Genomic DNA, 23,836 nt, shown 5'->3' with positions numbered 1-23,836 from the left:
ACTATTAAAAAGTGAACTCAAACTTTTAATTTCCAGTCAAGTGAGCCCTCTCTGAAGTTTATACGATCATCCCTTTCATAAGAACCGTATATGCCCTAGGGCATAACTTATAACGTCTGCCCCCGGGCCCTGGGGGTTGTGTCGACACCTGAGTTTTTGTTATCTGACTTTTGAACAGTTTTTAACTTAATGGCTATCTCAAATTTTGTATCGGATACATTCGGTAAAAAGGGGCGTGGGGGGGGGGTAGTTGCCCTCCAATCTCTTTTGACTGTCAAAGACTGAACTAGAACTTTCGATTTCCAATCAAATGTTTCCTCTCTGAAATTTTTACGAGCATCCCTAGCATAAAAATCATATATTCCCCCAGGACATGACGTACAACGCCTGCCTCTGGGCCCTGGGGGGCTGTGTTACCTATGGAGTTTTCGATATATGATAGTTGAACTATTTTTAAATAAATGGCTATCTCAAAGTTCTTATCAGATGGGTTTGAGAAAATATGGGTGTGGAGGGCGGCGCTAGGTGCTCTCCAATCTCTTTTGAATCTTAAAAAGTGAAACTAGAACTTTCTATTTCCAATCAAATGAGCCCTCTTTGAAGTTTATACAAGCATCCATTCCATAAGAACCATATATGTCCCCAGGGTATAACTTACAACGCCTGCCCCCCGGGCGCTGGGAGTCGTGTCGACACCGGAGCTTTTGTTTAATGATCTTTGAACTATTTTTAACAAAATAGCTATCTCAAAAATTTTTATCGGTTGCATTTGGGAAAAAAGAGCGGGGTGGGGGCTGGTTACCCTTCGATATCTTTTGACGTTAAAAGTGAACTAGAACTTCCAATTTCCAATCAAATGAGCCCTCTGAAGTTTATAAGAGTATTCCCTCCTTAAGAACCATATATTCCCCCAGGGTATAACTTATAACCCTTGCCCTGAAGACTGTGGGGGAAGTGTCCTGCTTAAAGATATAATTTCCAGAACTTTCAACTACGTTGAACAAAATGGCCATCTCAAAATTTTGATTGGATATGTTTGGGGAGATGGTGGGCCTGGAAGGGGTGTTAGTTGCCTTCCAATCACTTTTGACTATTAAAAAAGGCACCAGCCATTCAAATTCCCAATTGAATGAACCCTTTTTGAAGTATCTATGACAACTCTTTCTATAAAAAAAAGTTATATGCCCCGAGTGCATAACTTACAACCCTTGCCCTGAGGTTTGTGGGGGTGGGGGGTTGTCATCCTAAAAGACCTAATTCCCTGAATTGTCAACTACGTTGAACAAAATGGCTATATCAAAATTTTCATTGGATGTGTTTGGGGAAAAGGTAGGCGTGAGAGGGGGGTTAGTTGCTATCCAATCACTTTCGACTATTAAAAAGGGCATTAGCCCTTAAAATTTCCAATCGAATGAGCCCTTTTTCAAGTTTCTGGGACAAAGCTTTCTATAAAAATCTTATATGCCCCCAGGGCATAACTTACATCCCTTGCCCTGAAGGCTGTGGGGGAGTGTCCTCCTCAAAAACATAATTTCTATCTGGAAATCAACTACGCTGAACAAAATGGCTATCTCAAAATTTTGATTGGATGTGTATGGGGAACTGCTGGGTGTGGAAGGGGTGTTAGTTGCCTTCCAATCACTTTTGACCCTTAAAAGGGCACTAGAACTCTCGATTTCCAATCGAATGAGCCCCCTTTGAAGTTTCTACGACGACCCCTTCCATATGAAGTGCCTCTGGGAAAAAAAAATAATAAATAAATAATAAAACATTGGAGCCGTATGGCCTTTACTATAGACAACACTATAGCGTTGCCTCTGATTCCAAGTATATAAAACTCAATAAATTTAAAATTGATTATCAATAGTTACAATCCAGAGACAATTTACTAGGTCTTTGAAAAACCATTTGAATTCTATGTTTTTGTGACGTCATAGTCAAGGCAGATAGAAGCAGAATGTTTATTACCATGCTCCAATAATATTTTGTAGATAGTGAAATAATCTGTAAGGGTTTAGTCACTGAATAAAATCATTCATTTGTGCTCAAATAATGTCCTATTTCCAATAGGACATAGAAATAAGGACAATAGGACGTATAAAAAACAATAAAGTTTTTTATTGTTTAAAAAAATTAAGTTGTGAGACAGAGTCAAACTTTAGCGTAAAGAGCGAGGCGTTGAGGAGGGGACAGCCCCTTTCATATACGGAATAATTTCTGTTCGCTTTAAGTTTTAATGTCGCTCCTTACTTTCAGCTAAAAAAACTTATTTTCTTATTTAATTTCTGAACATTTTTGAATTAATATAGCTTTTTTTTGGCTCACCGTACATGAATAATTAAAACGAAATTTGCATATTAATGTTACTTTTTTGGCTAAATGGCTTTCTCGAAATTTCGTTCTGACGTAACTTACAAATTAACTTACGTAACGAAATACTATATTCGTATATATTTTTTACGTATATTAGGGGGTTCGCCTCCTCGTCAATACCTCGCTCTTTACACTAAAGTTCAATTTTTTTTTCCAATTTTTTAAGAATGACCCCTAATCACAAAGGGTGTTAATTAGAATAAATAGCTCTGATGAAAGTACAAAAAAACTTTAGCGTAAAGAGTTAGGTAATGACTAGGAGGCGAACCCAATCATATACGTAATAATTTCTGTTCGTTTTTAATTTTGATGTTGCTCCTTAATTTCGATTGAAAAAATTGTTTTTTGTTCGTTTTTTTTTAAATAATGCTGGGAAATCTGGCTCCTCCTTCATAGCAATGTCCCTTCCTCCATGGAAAGATCTTCACACTTAACCCCCGACCCCCCCCCCCCCCAAACTACCAGAAACAATGCCCCCTGAAAACTTCTGTATACTTCCCAATAACCAATACTATATGTAAACATTGGGCAAAGTTCCGTTTTTTAGAGTCTCGGTTACTATTGAGCCGGGTCGCTCCTTACTTACAGTTCGTTTCTGCAAACTGTTTGGTATCATACTTGTAAATTGAAGCAACGTTGGCAAAATAAAGAAACGAAAAAATGCATGAGAAGAATATGATTTAGGCTATGGATTTGCACATTAGGGGGAAGGGGTAGTTTTAAGGGATGCGCTTTTAGGAATAATTAATTGTAATTTTTCTGCATATATGAAGTAAGAATTGTTTTCCTTATATGTTACTTTCTCAACCAGCCTACTTGTACACTGATACCAACAAAACAAAAATAATACTACTAATATCAACTCACCACAGCAATAAGTCGCCTGAGGCCAACACAGCTACGCATGCTCCTCCTCCAACCTAATCTATTCAAAGCCTCCCTCTTTACACCCTCCCGTGAAGTTCCAAACCAATTTCACTTAAATATTTTTTTACGACATCCTCCCACACTCATCGCGAACGAATAGCTTACCGTTTAACCATAAGTGGTTGACCGAAAAGGATGATCCTTGGCAAGAAATCATCCTTCATCTGCAGAACATGTCCGAGCCATCTCAACCTATTCTTTCATTATAGCCCTAGAAAGTGGGATTGAACCACACTTTTCATAAAGCCTACTATTTGAAATAAAATCAGTCAGCCGGCTACCCACAAGTTAAGGGTACACCAGTTGTGGGTCACAACAATGTGTAGGCAATTTCTCTGGAAAACATCTAGCAAATCTTCCTCCGTTTTTCGGAGTGCCCATGCTTCAGAACCATATTTGACCACTGTCATCACTGTAGCTTCCAATATTCTAATCTTGGTTTGCATACTTATCTTCCTATTCCTCCTAACTTTTTTCGGCTGTGAAAAAACACCCTGAGTCTTGGCTATTCTACTTTTAACATCTTCACTGCTCTCACCATCTTTACTAGTAATGCTACCAAGGTAAGTGAAGCTGTCCAGTTGGTCGATCTTTTCGTTACCCAACGTCGCCTTTTCATCTTCACTTATTCCTAGCCATAGCGACTTAGTCTTCTTAACATTCGTTTTCTAATCTATTCTAGGAACCTGAACTTGCAAAACCTCTAAAAGTTCATTCATTTTGCTCACACTTTCATCTAGAATGCTTAAATCATCAGCATAATTTAAGTCCAGGAAAGCTTGTTCTGCCATTGCCTTTCCTGTGCTCCTTAAGACAAAGTCCGTCAAAATGATCCATATAAAAGGGAATAGAACACAACTCTGCTTAAATCCTGATTTAATACGAAACAAGCTACTAACCTCTTTTCTACCTTAATCGCAGCAGTGTCATTCTCGTACATAGTAGCAATTACTTTAATGTATTTGTCTGGTATACCATACAAGAATAAGATCTTCGCTAAAGCAATTGTACCAGCTGAATCAAACGCTTGCTCATAAAGGACTAAAGGTGTTAGATGACTCAGACACTTCTCAATTATTAACCTAAGAGTGAAAATTTGGTCGACACATCCTCTACCATTGCTAAAACCGTATTGTTTGTCTCTTAAAACTTGTCTACAACATCTCTCAGTCTATAAAGTATCACCATACTAAGTAATTTGTTCTCTACAAAGACCATTTTGAATTGAGCATGCGTGAGATAAATTACTGGATTCAGAGATTGAATTAGGACTGTTTGGAGGATTTTTTCTTGCAGTATAATAAAAACGAAAAATTATCTTATGCCCAAGCACCAAAAAATAGCTAATGGCTTCTTGGGTAGGTAGTACAAATATGACGTAATTGGTAAACGGGTTGAAACTCAGATGTTAATGAATTGGGCAGGATAAATGGCGCTCGAGAGTTTGTTTTACTCTTTGACTTTTGATAATTAAGCTGGATGTTTTTTTTTCTTCTTTTCCGGGTAGCATCGATAGCTAGCAACCTAGTAAGAGATGAGCACGTCCAATACTAAGAAATATAATAACCCATAACTCAAAAAAATAGAGTCAGATCAAAACAAGGAGTACACTATTAGAAATGCGTCGTCTGAAACCCCTATATTGGAAACTTACCGTCCCTTGGCTTGAAAAACAAACGGAAATGTAATGGCTTGAAAATTAAGAAAAGTGGCTAAAACCACGATATTCTGCACATACGGCATCTTTTTTTCTTTTCTTTTTTTTCCTCCTCAGATAGTTTGGGACTGGAACTTTTAATGGCTCATTTTAAAGGAAATTGATGTGGTTAAAAACTTTTTGTAATTAAAAAAAAAACAATTTCTCAATTAAAATCGATTTTTTATATAAAAAAAACTGAATTTTTCTATAACACCGTAGTAGCTAATGTTATTAACATCAAGAATTTGTCACATCTACGTGCTTTTGTAATTAAAAAAAAATATTTAAAATAAAATCAGTTTTTTTACAAACAACTCCATTTTCATATACTAGATAATAAATGTCGTCATAGCTTTATTAGAACCATATATGACGAACCATATTACGACGGTAGCTGTGATGACATTGGTTATGACGTCTTCATTATTATATAAGGGGGTGTTATAATACATAGCTTAGAAGTAACATGGTTTCTTCTGAGCAAGCTAAACGTAAGAAAAATCGAGCAGAGTATCAGAGCCGAGCAATCCAAATATCTTCTTTAAAAAAACAATACTTCACAAAAAATAAATATAGTAAAACATAGAATCGCGAAGAAGGGAAGAAAACAAGGCTAATTAACAGCCAGTGAAAACATTTCACTGGCTGTTAATTGTGCTAGTTTTCTTTCTTTCTTCGCGATTTTATGTTTTATCATGATTAGCCAGTGTGATCTCAGAAATTATTTAATATCTATAGCATCCTGAAAAGAGAAAAGCATAGGTATTTAACAGACCAGTTGTATCGAGAAGTAAAAATTGAGAGAGCCAAACAAAAGAGCAAGGAGCGTTATCACAATGATAAAGATTATAGAGAAGAATTAGTTGAGGGAGCCAAACAAAAGATCAAGGAGTGTTAACAAACAGTTCGTGGTAACGAACTGTACGAACGGTAATGTAAGACCGACCGTCTCAATAGTAACCGAAACTCTAAAAAACGGAATTTTGATACCAATAGATACATCAAAAAATTGGATTTTTATGCTGATTTTAAATATATAAGTTTTATCAAGTTTATTTTTACCCATCAGAAGTGACGAGCCTGGGGAATTTTGCCAGATTTTTAAAAAAAGGGAGAATCACCCCCTAAAAGTTATAGAACCTTAATAACAATCAAACCGTCAGATTTAGCGTACCAAAAAACCCTACTGTAGAGGTTTTAAGCTCATATTACCGAAAATGTGGAATTTTGTATTTTTTGCCAGAATAAAGATCACGTATGCGTGTTAATTTTTTTGCCTTTTTCTTTTTACCAGGGGTGATCGTATCGACCCGGAGGTCCTAGAATTTTGCGAGAGGGCTCATTTGAACGGAAATTAAAAGTTCTAGTGCCTTTGTTAATAAAAAAACAAAACAATTTTAAAATAGAATCACTTTTTCAAAGAAACTTCATTTTTGATGTCTTTTCATACTGCAGTCTTTTCAAAGATATTTGATTTTTTTTAAGCTATCACAACCATATATGAAATAGCAAGTGACGTGACGTAATATCTAACACCGATTGTGTACTAATAACCATATGTGATGCAATGAGTGAGGTTACGTAAAAATTGAAAAAATTAATTTTTATTTTATTTTAGTTTTCAATTCACAATCGCCAAAGTTATAAATTGCAAAAATATTTCTGGTACCTGAGCATTAATTTTAATCTTTTAATTTAAATTAGAAAATACCTGAAAAATTAAAAAAAAAATATTTTTTGTTAGGTTTTTATAATAATCCGGGTTGCAGCGGTAGCTAGCAGCTACCAATGTTAAGAAATATAAAAACTTATAACTCCTAAAAAAAAAGTCAGATCAAAACAAAAAGTACACCATTAGAACCGTCTTGTCCGAAACCCCTGTATAGTAAAATTTCTGTTATTTGGCTTGAGTAACTAGGGAAATATATTGGCTTGAAAATCAAGAAAAGTGGCGGTTACTACAACATTTTGCCTAAACGGCATATTTTTTTTCTTTCTTCTTTTCTTCCACAGATAGCTTGGCACTGCAACATCGTAGAGAGTTGTTCAATGGCTCATTTTAAAGGAAATCTCTAGATCTAGTGCCATTTGTACTTAATTTGTTTTTAAAACTTAATTATTTTTTACGAAAAACTTAATTTTTTATATACAATATTGATCAATGACGTCATAGTCGTTCGATGTCGTTAGTACATTCTGAATATAATTTTTACTTTTGTTCTTATGCGTTCTTTGCAGCTTGTGTAAACTGCAAAAATATCCATGGTATCCGAGCAATAGTTTGAATATTTCAATTCAAGCTAGAAAAATACCTTAAAATGTTAAAATTAGTTTTATTTTTGGTTAGGTTCTAACTACCCGATGTGGGATTTAATATGTATTTTCAGACCAAAAAAATCATTTTTTAATATATTTTATTTTTCAGTTTACAATCGCTAAAGTTATTATGTAAACTGCAAAAATCACGTTATTCTCCACAAACGGGATATTTTTTTTTCTTGTTTTCCAGAGATAGCTTGGCACTGGAACATCGTAGAGAGTTGTTCAATAGCTCATTTAAAAGGAAATTAATTGGGTTACAAATCTATAGTAACTAAAATAAATTATTTCTAAAAGAGAATAAATTTTTCCACCAAAAACTGCATTTTTGATGTCTTCACACTGCAGTCTTTCAAACATAATCGTATACCAGCGGTAAGATTTGAACCCACGCCTCCTAAGAGACTGGTGGCTAACACCAGTGTCTTGGACCACTCGGCCAGGTTGCCTCTCATAACTATATATATGTGAATTTGGGTTGCAGCAGTAGCTAGCAACCTAGTAAGAGACGATCAGTCCAATGCTAAGAAATATAAAAACCCAAAATTCCTAAAAATAGAGTCAGATCAAAACAAAAGTACATCATTAGAACCACCTTGTCTGAAAACCTACTAGATAAATAATGAATGTCATTATAGTTTTATATTAGAGCTATGACGTGAATAGAAAAACACAAAATTATATTGTTGTTTCTGAAGACGTCATGAAATAATACCATTGCGCCATGACGTCATGAAATAAAATCATTACGCAGTGACGTCATAATTACTATATAAGAAACGTCAAAACTGTAAATGGTCTCATTCATGAATACATAATGGTTAGATCAAAGCAAGCTACATGCAAGTTAAAAAAAACAGTACTACAAAAAAAATAGAGATAGTATCTTGAAAAGAAAACAGCAAAGGTATTCAACCGACCAGGTGTATCGAGAAGTAATAATTGATAGTGAAAAACAGCGTTATCACAATGATGAAGATTATAGACATGCGATAATTGAGACAGCCAAACAAAACATCAAGGAGCGTTATCACAATGATGAAGATTATAGACATGCGAAAATTGAGACAGCCAAACGAAACATCAAGGAGCGTTATCAAAATGATAAACTTTATAGAGAAGCAACAATTGAGCAGGTTAGACAAAAGATCAAGGAGCGTTATCACAATGATGAAGATTACCGAAAAATATATAAGAAAAAAGTTGCTACCAGAATAATGGGTAGATACAGGGGTGACAAAAGCTATAATGAAAAAATTAAATTCTCTGCGAGGTTGTACCGAAGAACGCATAAGGACAAAGGGAAAAATTACATTCAGGAATACAAGAAGATGGCAAAAATGCAGGCTGATCTTCGTAAATTGAGAAACATTTTACGCATGTTTAACCAGGATCACGAAAAGTATTCAAAATTACATATTAAAATTCTCTTTGAAAGAGCGGATGCTGTTGAATAGTCGGCTAGAAATGCTTTGACAAAGCTTCATAGTAATATCCAAAAGAAATGTTGTCAGTTTAATGAAAAGCTTCCAAGGTATGGATTGGCAACTGCGGAACAGTTTATAGATGCAATGGAAAATGTTCGACAACACAGTGAATATACGGAGGCGTACTTCTTAGAAAATTCGTATATTAATTTTGGAAGGTGCAATTGCAGTTTATGTAGCAGCAATAAAAATATATATACAAGCATACCTATCAACAGCGAAGGAAAAGCAATGTTTTTCAATTATGGCGAAAACGAGCCTGTTAGGGTTATTAGTATATGTCTTTGTAAGACTAATTATTTAGAACAAATTCCTGGAACACCGCCTCAAGAAAAAAGTATTTCTAACTGTGTTTTAAACGGTTCTTTTAGTTCTACTGAATATTTGGTAAAAAATGCTCTGTGTAGTAGAACAAACTGTCCTGAATTTATAATAAAGAACGACCTCTTGCCTATACTAAATTTTTTAGGCCACTTAACTATAGTATAGGCTAGTACAGTTATATTTAAGGTCAATATATTAAATCCGGGTCGCAGCGGTAGCTAGCATTATAATAAAAAGCGAACTCTTGCCTATAATAGATTAGATCACAGTTTATATAATTAGAAGTATGATCATTCTGTATCTCTCCCATTATAAAAACCCGGACAGGGGTGCGAGTGCTCCGGAGAACGGTTTTGCAGATAGAAACATAGGCGTTATCAGATCTTTTCGCTGGTAGACAAGTCAGATTTCTCTTGGACGCGAAACTTGGCTTCAACGTTGGAACACTAATTTTGAAGAAACTAATTTTAAATTAATTTATTCCAATACATACATGAAAATCGGTAGTTAGTAGTGTAATGTTATTATTAGATGTTTTTAGGAATTAAAAATAGGTTTCGAAGTCTCAAGTTGGTTTCAAAGGCATTTTGAGAAAGTTTCTAATATATATATATATATATATATATATATATATATATATATATATATATATATATATATATATATATATATATATATATATATATATATATATATATATATATATATATATATATTTATATATATATATATATATATATATATATATATATATATATATATATATATATATATATATATATATATATATATATATATATATATATATATATATACTACGAAAACTTTACGAAAAAGAAAGTTTTTTTTAAAGAATAGTAAAGGCCATATTAAACTTAAGATCAGTAGAAATAGAAGCCTACAATAATTCAAACTCAAAACGACCAGAAATTATTATTAAAGAATAAAAAAGGAAAGGAGAATAATTGGTTTGGCGGTAACACTGCATATAAATTTGTATGAATGTATATATAGTGGGCTGTAATAATGCAAAAGGTAAATATAACATTGGTTTAAGAATGGAAAGAAAGACAAGGAATAAATTTACGACGATAATCAAGAAAAAAATAAGTTTTATTTGAACAATGCCATAAAGCGATGACATTTGATTATGATGTTTGGTGCTTCGCATTGATATTTCAGTTTTAAAAGTTTTATTTTAAATAATTTTTTTTTAAAAATTTACCCCTTTGTTCAAAAAAAGAGATAATCAAATATTTAAACTACTAAAACTAAAATAATTACTTGCTAGTTTATTTTCCTTGATAGGTACGTCTCTCGATTTCCCGATTCTTAAATTTTACTTCGTAATATGCACGTGATCATTTGGAATGATCATAAATGTATCAAAAACAAAGGCTATGTGCTGCTCACGAAAGCCACAGGATACAGTTAAGCCAGACCTGAAAATTAATGGAGAGAGTATCCAGTGGGTTGAGGAGTTCCCTTACCTCGGTAGTCTGATCACCAGCGACAACAGTCCATCAAAAGACATCAAAAGACGTCTCGCCCTCGCGAGTTCCAGTTTCAAGGCCCTTATGCCCATATGGCGAAGCAAGGATTTGTCTCTGCGGCTTAAGACACGACTTTTTGATACCCTGATCATCCCCATCGCAATCTACTCATGTGAAACATGGACACTGAAGGTAAATGACAACCGTCGACTTGCAGCATTTGAAACTAAGTGCCTCCACCGCATCGGCGGGATCACTTACCTTGATAGAATCTCAAATGTCGAACTTCTCGAGCGCCTTAAAGTACAACAAACAATTCTCATGAAGATCCAGCTCCAGCAACTTCAATGGCTCGGTCACGTACAACGGATGAGTCGGTCCCGTCTCCCAAAAATCACCTTTGAAGGCCAAATTCACGGTTCTCGTCCTCGTGGTCGTCCCCCAAAAGGTGGAAGGAAAACTTTGCACCTCACCGCCTCTCGGACCTTCTTCGCCTAGCAAAAGACCGTGAAGCATACAGAAGGCACATCCACGCCGTTACGAGGAAAGAGGCCCCAAGACGACCTTCAAGGACGGATGGGACTTAAGTCAAGTCAAGTAAGTCAATATGCACGTGTGCGCAAAAAAAATCTTATAAACTGTTCAAAGGGGAAGTCCTCGCAACCAGTTTCCCAATTCAGGTCTTTGCACTCAAGCCATATTCGATTGATTATTCCCGGTTTCCAGCAAGAATTTCTATAATGTTTGAGGAAAATGGAGTCACAGTCGTGTTTTTCTAGCGTAAAGCCCCGTAAAATTTTGGATCTGCAACTAAAATGTGTGATGTCCTTCAATTTTCTGAAAATTCCCTAAGAATTTTACGAAAAACAATTCTTAACAGATGTTTAGCATTTCCTTTGATAAGGCTATTGTGGCAACTATTACCATAACAACCAGTAATTATAACTCAAGTCCTAAAATTGTTCACAATCAGGACCTCTTATCGCTATCTAAATTCAGAAAGTGCAAAGATTTTCAAACAGAGGTGTTTATTGTTTAAAGTTCAGGAAAGATCTGCCCATTTCATATGAAAACATTGATTGAAAACAAAACTAGTCTTATCTAGGCTCTCCGCCAAAACAGGTAACTAGATTTTTTCAAATATCACAGGAACTACAATCTGAGAATATAAATATCACGACGTGAAAAAAAATGATAAACTATCCAGTTGCGGATCCAGAGGGGGGCGAGGGTTACCCCCGTAAAGTAGTCTAAATTAGTGTAATTTACCTAATTAGCGCAAGTTTGCATTAATTAAACTTGCTCCTAACGTAAGTTTCTCGGATCAACCTATTTTGCGCCCCCCTAAAAAAATCCTGGATCCGCCCCTGAAATCATCACACCTACCCCTCCAGTTATTAGAAGAAGAAAAAATTCCTTATTTTCACCAGTTTCATCAACCCCCCCCCCCCGCCCCCTTTTTTATAAAATCCTACATAGGCCGATCAGTTGAGTCCACGTAAATAATAGATTAAGTCCTAATTTGTATATAAATTAATTCATGCCTGTGAGATGGGACGCTTGCAAACCACTTGGCTGGCTCACCAAGTTTTTTTCTGCTTTCGCAATTACGAATAATGCACTTGGTAACCATTTCTCAGTGATTGACGATAACTAATCCGCTAAGGCAGAAACAAGTGGGAGGAGCTTTTTGTTCGCACCGAGACCGAAGACCAGAAATTATCTGCGATAAGCTTACTGTATATAAACTGTGGATTAGGTACTCAACTTAATTATAGTTAATAGTATAGTAATGATAATATAGTAATGATTTAATAAAAAATTAAAATTGACCAATTGCATTTACAGGCATATATATTTCATTTGGCGGTATCCGGGTTGCAGCGGTAGCTAGCAACCTAGTAAGAGACGATCACGTCCAATGTTAAGAAATATAAAACCCATAGCTCCTAAAAAGGGAGTCAGATCAAAACAAAAAGTATACCATTAGAACCGCCTTGTCCGAAACCCCTGTATAGTAAAATTTCTGTCCCTTGGCTTGAACAGCAAGGGAAATATATTGGCTTGAAAATCAGGAAAAGTGGCAGCTACTACAGGATTCTCCACAAATGGCATATTTTTTTTCTCTTTTTTTTTTCTTTGTTTCCAGAGATAGCTTGGCACTGGAACATCGTAGATAGTTGTTCAATGGCTCATTTTAAAGGAAATTAATTGGGTTAAAAATCTATAGTAACTAAAATAAATTATTTCTAATCGTAGTAAAGAACGATCTCTTAATCCGGGTTGCGGCGGTAGCTTAGCTAGCAACCTAGTAAGAGACGATCACTTCCAAAGTTAAGAAATATAAAAACCCATAACTCCTAAAAAAAAAGAAGTCAGATCAAGGACAAAAAGTATACCATTAGAACTGCCTTGTCCAAATTACATTAAAAGACGACCTAGTAAGAGAAGATAAGGCCCTATCGTAAAAAATAAAGAGCCCGTAACTCCTAAAACTAGAATCAGATCAATGTAGACTATTAGAACCACATTGTACCATACCCCTATATCTGGGTTGCAGCGGTAGTTAGCAACCTAGTAAGATACAATAACGCCCCATAGTAAAAATTATAGTAACCCATAACTCCTGAAAAAGATTCAGATCAAAACAAGAAGTACACATTAGAACCGCCTTGTCCAAAACCTCTATATAGCAAACTTACCATCCCTTGGCTTGAATATCAAGGAAAATGTATTGGCTTGAAAATCAAGAAAATTGACTTTAACCACGATATTTTCCACATACGGCAACCTTTTTCTTTCTGTTTTTTTTTTGTCTCCTCAGCTGGCTGGGCACTGGAAATTCATATATAGCTGTATAATGGCTCATTTTAAAGGAAATTGCTACATCTAGTTCCTTTTGTAATTATATTAAGGAAAGAGCTGTAACCCATAGTAACGGAATCAAACGGTTCGTGGTAACGAACTGTATAGTAAGAGCAACTCGTCTCAATAGTAACTGAAACTCTAAATACTACAATCTAGAATGAAATGATCGTTTAGCATAGGTCCTGTTGCATAAGTTACATAAAGGACCGATACAGTTCATCATAATTTACATAAAAGCTCGATTTAGTTCCTTAAAACTGGGGACTATATAAGTTTCATCGGCATCAAGGTTGTATAGATAGCTGAAATCTAGTAATCCGGGTTGCAGCGGTAGCTAGCAATCTAGTAAGAGACGATCACGTCCAATGTTAATCCGGGTTGCAGCGGTAGCTAGCAACCTAGTAAGAGACGATCACGTCCAATGTTAAGAAATATAAAAACCCAGACCTCATAAACAGTGAGTCAGATCAAAACAAAAAGTACACCATTAGAACTGTCTTGTTCTAAACCCCTGAATAGTAAAATTTCTGTCCCTTGGCTTGAACAGCAAGGGAAATATATTGGCTTGAAAATCAAGAAAAGTGGCAGCTACTACAGGATTCTCCACAAATGGCATATTTTTTTTTCTCTTCCATCAGGGTTGTAGAGATAGCTGAAATCTAGTAATCCGGGTTGCAGCGGTAGCTAGCAACCTAGTAAGAGACGATCACGTCCAATGTTAAGAAATATAAAAACCCATAGCTCCTAAAAACGGAGTCAGATCAAAACACAAAGTACACCATTAGAACCGCCTTGTCCGAAACCCCTGTATAGTAAAATTTCTGTCCCTTGGCTTGAACAGCGAGGGAAATGTATTGGCTTGAAAATCAAGAAAAGTGGCAGCTACTACAGGATTCTCCACAAATGGCATATTTTTTTTCTCTTTTTTTTCTTTGTTTCCAGAGATAGCTTGGCACTGGAACATCGTAGATAGTTGTTCAATGGCTCATTTTAACGGAAATTAATTGGGTTAAAAATCTATAGTAACTAAAATATATTATTTCTAAAAGAGAATAAATTTTTCCACCAAAAACTGCATTTTTGATGTCTTCACACTGCAGTCTTTCAAACATAATCGTATACCAGCGGTAAGATTTGAACCCACGCCTCCGAAGAGACTGGTGGCTAGCACCAGTGCCTTTGACCACTCGGCCAGGCTGCCTCTCATAAATATATATGTGAATCCGGGTTGCAGCAGTAGCTAGCAACCTAGTAAGAGACGATCAGTCCAATGCTAAGAAATATAAAAACCCAAAACTCCTAAAAATAGTCAGATCAAAACAAAAGTACATCATTAGAACTACCTTGTCTGAAACCCTACTAGACAAATAATTAATGTCGTCATAGTTTTATATTAGAGCTATGACTTGAATAGAAATACACGACATGAAGTTGTTGTTTCTGAAGACGTCATGAAATATCATAACGCCATGACGTCATGAAATAAAATCGTTACGCAGTCACGTTATAATTAATATATAAGAAACGTCAAAACTGTAAATGGTCTCATTTATGAATACATAATGGTTAGATCAAAGCAAGCTACCTGCAAGTTAAAAAAACATTACTACAAAAAAAACAGAGATAGTATCTCGGAAAGAAAAAAGCAAAGGTATTCAACCGACCAGGCGTATCGAGAAGTAATCAAACAAAACAGCAAGATGTGTTATCACAATGATGAAGATTATATACATGCGAAAATTGAGAGAGCCAAAAGAAAGATCAAGGAGCGTTATCAGAATGATGAAGATTACAGAGAATCAACAACTGAGCAGGCTAGACAAAATTTCAAGGAGCGTTATCACAATGATGAAGATTACCGAAAAATATATAAGAAAAAATTTGCTACCAGAATAATGGGTAGATACTTGGGTGACAAAAGCTATAATGAAAAAATTAAATTCTCTGCGAGGTTGTACCGAAGAACGCATAAGGACAAAGGGAAAAATTACATTCAGAAATACAAGAAGGTGGCAAAAATGCAGGCTGATCTTCGTAAATTGAGAAACATTTTACGCATGTTTAACCAGGATCACGAAAAGTATTCAAAATTACAGATTAAAATTCTCTTTGAAAGAGCGGATGCTGTTGAAAAGTCGGCTAGGCTTTGGCAAAGCTTCATAGTAATATCCAAAAGAAATGTTGTCAGTTTAATGAAAAGCTTCCAAGGTATGGATTGGCAACTGCGGAACAGTTTATAGATGCAATGGAAAATGTTCGACAACACAGTGAATAAACGGAGGCGTACTTCTTAGAAAATTCGTATATTTATTTTGGAAGGAGCAATTACAGTTTATGTAGCAGTAATAAAAATATATATACAAGCATACCTATCAACAGCGAAGGAAAAGCAATGTTTTTCAATTATGGCGAAAACGAGCCTGTTAGGCTTATTAGTATATGTGTTTGTAAGACTAATGATTTAGAACAAATTCCTGGAACACCGACTCAAGAAAAAAGTATTTCTAACTGTGTTTTAAACAGTTTTTTAGTTCTACTGAATATTTGGCAAAAAATTCTCTGTGTAGTAGAACAAACTGTCCTGGAAAGTACGAGACAACTATTGAAAAATGCTCTGAAACTAGATCTGACAAGGAAATTATGATGGCTGGAGTCAGCTATAACAATCTGAGTAAACATTCAAAACCAAAAATTGGGCAGCAGGTTACTTGGCAATGTCACCCTGATATCTGCAAGCTCTATCCGACGGATATTGAATTATGTCAAATTCTTTTTGATATCCTTGAAAATAATATAGCATAAAATTTTCAACTGACAAAGTGGTTAATTTCTACCTTGGGAATTGGATCATTGTGAAATCAATTACAGGGACACAAGAAAGCATGGGCATTCGTAATACTGTAGCCCAAATGAGGGATGTCAGAGCTATTTGCGTTGTCTAAGGGCACTAGCTCCACATTTTCCTGTCTTGACCTGTTTCATTAATAGCGTATATAAGGCAGTATCAAAATCTAAGATTATGCAACATGTTAATCTACTAAAAGTCGAGGGCTCATACAAGGAACTAAGTCATTATTTAGAAGAAGTTTCAAGTAGACTCTGTCGTAATAGTCAAGACGTCATCTACGGTGATAGCAATATTAGAGTTTCTTTGGATGAAAATACAATAATAAAATTATTTGGTGAGAGCCTTGATAAGGTTGCTAACATTAGGGATGTATACCCCACAATGCTTTGTGACAGTTGCGAGCACATAAAGAGAAAATACCAATTGAAGAGTCTAAGATCCCTTTCAAATAAGAAAGGTTTTGATGTAATGTTGGCCACGATTTTAGAGCACCTCCAACAGGACATACACAAAGATGACAGAGAACAGCTAATTCATTGTACAGGTTGGAAAGAGGATGTCATAGATTCATTCTCTGTCTGTGATTACTGTGCTGGGAAAATGTTGAAAAGTCAGGAGAATGTCCGATCAGTATCAAATAACCTTCATATCGACTATACACCGGAATGCATAAAGTGTTTAAATAATTTTGAAATGGCAATGATTCGATTTGTAATGCCTTGTATTACGATCGTCAGATTAGGATAAGTAACTGCATTGAAGAGACCTAGAACAGAACTTGTTGACGCTCTTAAGGGTAGAATAATATATCTACCTATTGATGTGCAAGCAAATGCAGATATTCAGCCTGAAAAACTTCTTAACATTGATAGTTTTGTAGTCATTGTCAATGGTCAGCCTACTTACAACAAGAATGTTTGGACTGCACTAATAGATCTCAGAAAAGTCCATGAAGCTCTGTTGTGGTTAAGAGAGAAAAACAGTCTCTATAAAAAAATAGGTGCATACACCCAAGAAGATTTAAATAAAATACTTGAAGCGCGTCTTGCTGAAAAAGCGGTTGGTGTTGATAATTTATCCGGGTTGCAGCGGTAGCTAGCAACCTAGTAAGCGACGATCACGTCCAATGTTAAGAAATATAAAAACCCATAGCTCCTAAAAAAGGAGTCAGATCAAAACAAAAAGTACACCTTTAGAACCGCCTTATCCGAAACCCCTGTATAGTAAACTTTCTGTCCCTTGGCTTGAACAGCAAGGGAAATATATTGGCTTGAAAATCAAGAAAAGTGGCAGCTACTACAACATTCCGCCTAAGCGGGATATTTTTTTTTTCTTTGTTTCCAGAGATAGCTTTGCACTGGAACATCGTAGATAGTTGTTCAATGGCCCGTTTTAAAGGAAATTAATTGGGTTACAAATCTATAGTAACTAAAATAAATTATTTCTAAAAGAGAATAAATTTTTCCACCAAAAGCTGCATTTTTGATGTCTTTTCACACTGCAGTCTTTCAAACATAATACCAGTGGTGAGATATGAACCCACACCTCTGAAGAGATTGGCGGCTAACACCAGCGCCTTGCCCGATGCGGCCACTCTGCCTCTCGTAACTATGTATGTGAATCTGGTTTGCAGCAGTAGCTAGAAACCTAGTAAGAGACGGTCAGTTAAATGCTATTAAATATAAAAACCCAGAACTCCTAAAAATAGGGGTCAGATCAAATCAAAAGTACGTCATTAGAACCACCTTGTCTGAAACCCTACTAGATAAATAATGAATGTCGTCATAGTTTTATATTAGAGGTATGACGTGAATAGAAAAACACGACATTATGTCGTTGTTGCTGAAGACGTCGTGAAATAATATCATTACGCCATGACGTCATGAAATAAAATCATTACGCCATGACGTCATAATTACTATATAAAAACGACAAAAATGTAAATGGTCTCATTCATGATTACATAATGGTTAGATCAAAGCAAGCTACACGCAAGTTAAAAAAACAGTACTACAAAAAAAAACAGAGATAGTATCTCGAAAAGAAAAAAGCAATGGTATTCAACCGACCAGGCATATCGAGAAGTAATCAAACAAAACAGCAAGATGTGTTATCACAATGATGAAGATTTTAGACATGCGAAAATTGAGACAGCCAAACAAAAGTTCAAGGAGCGTTATCACAATGATGAAGATTATAGACATACGAAAATTGAGACAGCCAAACAATTACAGTAAAGAACGATCTCTCACCCATAGTAGCTGATATACCATGGTTCTAAGGGTATTACAGTAAAGAACAAACTTCCAGCTCCTAGTAACTAAAATAAGATTATAATTAATATTAAATATTGATCAATGATGTCATAATCGCGGGTTGTAGCCAGGTCGTCTCTTACTATTCCAATTAAGAAAAAGCCATAGGCTTTTTCCTGTTTGTAATACGGTAAGGTACAATAAAGAAATCCGGGTTGCAGCGGTAGCTAGCAACCTAGTAAGAGACGATCACGTCCAATGTTAAGAAATATAAAATCTGGGTTGCAGCGGTAGCTAGCAATCCGGGTTGCAGCGGTAGCTAGCAACCTAGTAAGAGACGATCACGTCCAATGTTAAGAAATATAAAAACCCATAGTTTCTAACAGAGGATTCAGATCAAAACAAAAAGTACACCATTAGAACCGCCTTGTCCGAAACCCCTGTATAAGAAACTTTCTGTCCCTTGGCTTGAACAGCAAGGGAAATATATTGGCATGAAAATCAAGAAAATTGACTTTACCCACGTTATTCTCCCCAAACGGGATATTTTTTTCTTTTTTCTTTTTTTCTTTTTCTTTTCCACAGATAGCTTGGCACTGGAACATCGTAGAGTGTTGTTCAATAGCTCATTTTAAAGGAAATTATTTGGGTTAAAAATCTATAGTAACTAAAATAAATTATTTCTAAAAGAGAATAAATTTTTCCACCAAAAACTGCATTTTTGATGTCTTTTCATTATAATAAAGAACGAACTCTTCCCTATACTAACTTGCATACGCAACTTCACTATAGTTAAGATTACAGTATTTATATTATGCATCATTATAAATTATAAAACGTTCAAATGTTCGAAGATTATAGAGTTAAAAATTTTCCCACCCCGGGAATCGAACCCAAGCCTGTTAAGTGAAAGTTAAGTATCCTAGCCACTAGACCATATTGAACCATAAAGAAGCATGATTTAAGAGCCATATGCGTATTATTATTTCACCATACCAATTATAATAAGGCCAAAATTATAATAAAGATCGAACTCTTCCCTATACTAACTTGCATAGGCAGCTTCACTATAGTTAAGATTACAGTATTTATACACATCATTATAAATTATCAAAGGTTCGAATGTTCGAAGATTATAGAGTTAAAATTTTCCCACACCAGGAATCGAACCCGGGCCTGTTAAGTAAAAGTTAACTATCCTAGCCACTAGACCATATGGGACCATAAAAAAGTATGATTTAAGAACCATATGCATATTATTATTTAACCATATCAATTATAATAAGGCCAAAACAAAATCCGGGTTGCAGCGGTAGCTAGCAACCTAGTAAGAGACGATCACCTCCAATGTTAAGAAATATAAAAACCCGTAGCTCCTAAAAAAAGAGTCAGATCAAAACAAAAAGTACACCATTAGAACCGCCTTGTCCAAATCCTCCATAAAGGAAACCTACCACCCTTTGGCTTGAATAACAAAGAAAATATATTGGCTTGAAAATCAAGAAAATAGACTTTTACCACGTTATTCTCCCCAAACGGGATTTTTTTTTCTTTTTTTTTTCTTTTGTATCCACAGATAGCTTGGCACTGGAACATCGTAGAGGGTTGTTCAATAGCTCATTTTAAAGGAAATTAATTGGGTTAAAAATCTATAGTAACTAAAATAAATTATTTCTAAAAGAGAATAAATTTTTCCAATAAAAACTGTATTTTTGATGCAGTGACGTCATAATTACTATATAAGAAACGTCAAAACTGCAAATGGTCTCATTCATGAATTATAATAAAGAACGACATCTTGGCTATACTAAATTAGGTATGGCGTTGTAAGAGAGTTTCCGGGTTGCAGCGGTAGCTAGCAACCTAGTAAGAGACGATCACGTCCAATGTTAAGAAATAAAAAAACCCATAGTTCCTAAAAAAGGAGTCAGATCAATTAGAACCATTAGAACGTACATCAAAAGTACACCATTAGAACCGCCTTGTCCGAAACCCCTGTATAGGAAACTTTCTGTCCCTTGGCTTGAACAGCAAGGGAAATATATTGGCTTTAAAATCAAGAAAAGTGGCAGTTAACTACAACATTCTGCCTAAACGGGATATTTTTTTCTCTTTTTTCTTTTTTGTATCCAGAGATAGCTTGGCACTGGAACATCGTAGAGGGTTGTTGAATAGCTCATTTTAAAGGAAATTAATTGGGTTAAACATCTATAGTAACTAAAATAAATTATTTCTAAAAGAGAATAAATTTTTCCACTAAAAACTGTATTTTTGATGCAGTGACGTCATAATTATTATATAAGAAACGTCAAAACTGTTAATGGTCTCATTCATGAATACATAATGGTTAGATCAAAGCAAGCTACACGCAAGTTAAAAAATCAGTACTACAAAAAAAACAGAGATAGTAATTACATTAAGATTTGTAATAAAGAACGACCTCTTGCCTATAATAAATTTTATACGCCACTTAATTATAGTATAGGTTAGTAATTCAACAGATAGCTTCGTACTGGAACATCGTAGAGAGTTGTTCAATGGCTCATTTTAAAGGAAATTAATGGGGTTAAAAACCTTCTGTAATTAAAAAAAAATTTTTATTACATTAAGAGATTTTAAGTATGTTCCTTAAAAAATCATCATGAGTAAAAATTTCCCATACGGAAATTGAACTCAAGCCACCTGGGTGAGAGCTATCCCGACCTCTAGACCTTATAGGATATATTAAAATATCCGATCACTGAAGTTGTATTAACAGAACCATTCCATACATTGGACTTAGTTAGCTACTTGATTGTTTGAGGTTCGTCTCTTACTATTTCAAAGAAGAAAAAGCCGTAGGCTTTTTCCTGTTTGTAATTTATAACCGGGTCCAAGCGGTAGTTATAGTAAAGTTAACCAATGAACTATCGAAGACATGAGTCACATATAAGACGTGATAATAACTTCGTTAATACACTGAAAATTATATAAGGAATCGTCCAGTTCATTATAAATATCGATTACATTAGTTTTTATGTTTAAGAACGAACTGTTGCCCTTAGTAAATGAATTACAGTAAATAACGAACTTCAGCCCATAGTAAATTACAGTAAATTTACAATAATTATAATAAAGATCGAACTCTTCCCTATACTAACTTGCATAGGCAACTTCACTATAGTTAAGATTACAGTATTTATATTATATACATCATTCTAATTATAAAAGGTTCGAATGTTCGAAGATTATAGAGTTAAAAATTTTCCCACGCCGGGAATCGAAAACGGGCCTGTTAAGTGAAAGTTAACTATCCTAGCCACGAGACCATATGGGACCATAAAGAAGTATGATTTAAGAACCATATGCATATTATTATTTCACAATACCAATTATAATAAGACCAAAACAAAATCGTCGACGTACAAACTTACTTTTGACACATCAGTTAAATATTGATCAGACTTATTTCCGGGTTGCAGTGGTCGCTAGCAAGCTAGTAAGAGATGATTACCTCCAATGTTAAGAAATATAAAACCCCCCAACTCCTAAAAAAAGAGACAGATCAAAACAAAAAGTACACCATTAGAACCGCCTTGTCCGAAAACTCTATAAAGGAAACTTACCGCCCTTTGGCTTGAATAACAAAGAAAATATATTGGCTTGAAAATCAAGAAAATTGACTTTTACTACGTTATTCTCCACAAACGGGATATTTTTTTCTTTCCACTTGATTTTCCTACTCAGCTAGTTGGGCACTGTAAAATCATAGAGAGCTATATAATTGCTTATTTTAAAGGAAATTGCTACGTCTAGGGCCTTTTGTAATTAAAAATAAAATACTTTTTATAGTAGAATCAATTTTGTCAAAGAAAATTGCATTTATTATGTCTTTTCATGCTGCAGTCTTTTCAAAGATATTTGAATTTTGAGGCAATCAAACAGTTCATGGTAATGAACTCTATAGTAATAATAGCTACTTGTCTCAATAGTAACCGAAACTCCTGGAACCAAAATTTTCTTTTTTGGCTTAATCGCTAAAATTATTATGTAAACTGCAAAAATATTTATGATGCCTAATCATTAATAGTATTTTCTTAATTTAAACAACAAAAATACATGAAAATTTTATAATTAGTTTTACTTTTTGTCTCCTTGAAGTATAATAAAGAACGACCTCTTGCCTATACTAAATTTTATACGCGACTTAATTTTAGTATAGGTTATGGCACTGGGACATCGTAGAGAGTTGTTTAGTGGCTCATTTTAAAGAAAATTAAAAAAAATACATTAACAGACGATCATTGGAATAACATACCACTGAATACATTTGACTTATTTAGCTACTTGAGTGCTTGAGGTTCGTCTCTTACTCTTTCAAAGAAGAAAAAGCCATAGGCTTTTTCCTGTTTGTAATGATATAGCAGAGAACAAAACCCAAGCTGTAACTCACGTCATCGTGGTTGTTTATAGTAAAGAACGAACTCTTGCCCTTAGTTACCTATGTCTTGTCAAACTAGCTAATTAATTTTTCCGTGTTGCAGCGGTCGCTAGCAACCTAGTATGAGACGATCACGTCCAATGTTAAGAAATATAAATACCCATAACTCCTAAAAAAAAGTCAGATCAAAACAAAAAGTAAACCATTAGAATCACCATGTCTGAAAACTCTGTATAGGAAACTTTCTGTCATTTGGCTTGAACAGCAAGGGAAAAACAGTACTACACAAAAAACAGTACTACACAAAAACAGAGATAGCATATTGAAAAGAGAAAAGCAAAGGTATTCAACTGACCAGGCGTATCGAGATGCAAAAATTGATAGTGACAAACAGCAATATTATAATGATGATCCGGGTTGCAGTGGTAGCTAGCAACCTAGTAAGAGACGATCACGTCAAATGTTAAGAAATATAAAAACTTATAGCTCCTAAGAAAAGATTCAGATCAAAACAAAAAGTACACTATTAGAACCACCTTGTCCAAAACTTCTATATAGCAAACTTACCGTCCATTGGCTTGAATAAAAAAAAATATATATTTGCTTGAAAATCAAGAAAATTTACTTTAACCAAGCTATTCTCCAACAATGGCATCTTTTTTTTCTTTCTTCTTTTCCACAGATAGCTTCGCACTGGATCATCGTAGAGAGTTGTTCAATGGCACATTTTAAAGTTAATTAATTGGTTTAAAAAGCTTTTGTAACTAAAAAAAAATTTAAAACAGGTTTTATTTTTATCCACGTTATAGATGGTTATAATATA

At 34.8% G+C, this 23,836-nt stretch overlaps 1 protein-coding gene and 1 non-coding gene across 4 annotated transcripts in view; one reads left to right on the top strand and one right to left on the bottom strand.

Moving 5' to 3' along the window:
- The window catches only part of Pex16 (peroxisomal biogenesis factor 16), a 114,951-nt gene that overhangs the window by 36,253 nt on the left and 54,862 nt on the right, over positions 1-23,836 (top strand). The window lies entirely within an intron of this gene.
- TRNAK-UUU (transfer RNA lysine (anticodon UUU)) lies at positions 19,743-19,814 on the bottom strand. Its single transcript has one exon. It is a non-coding gene; the product is annotated as a tRNA-Lys (tRNA).

This window comes from Artemia sp. Qi Xiang Cuo, chromosome 4 (genome assembly GCF_049724085.1).
Source record: "Artemia sp. Qi Xiang Cuo chromosome 4, ASM4972408v1, whole genome shotgun sequence".
Lineage (NCBI taxonomy): Eukaryota > Metazoa > Arthropoda > Branchiopoda > Anostraca > Artemiidae > Artemia > Artemia sp. Qi Xiang Cuo.
Note: the sequence above shows the minus strand (reverse complement) of the source record. Positions and strands in the feature narration are given on the sequence as shown.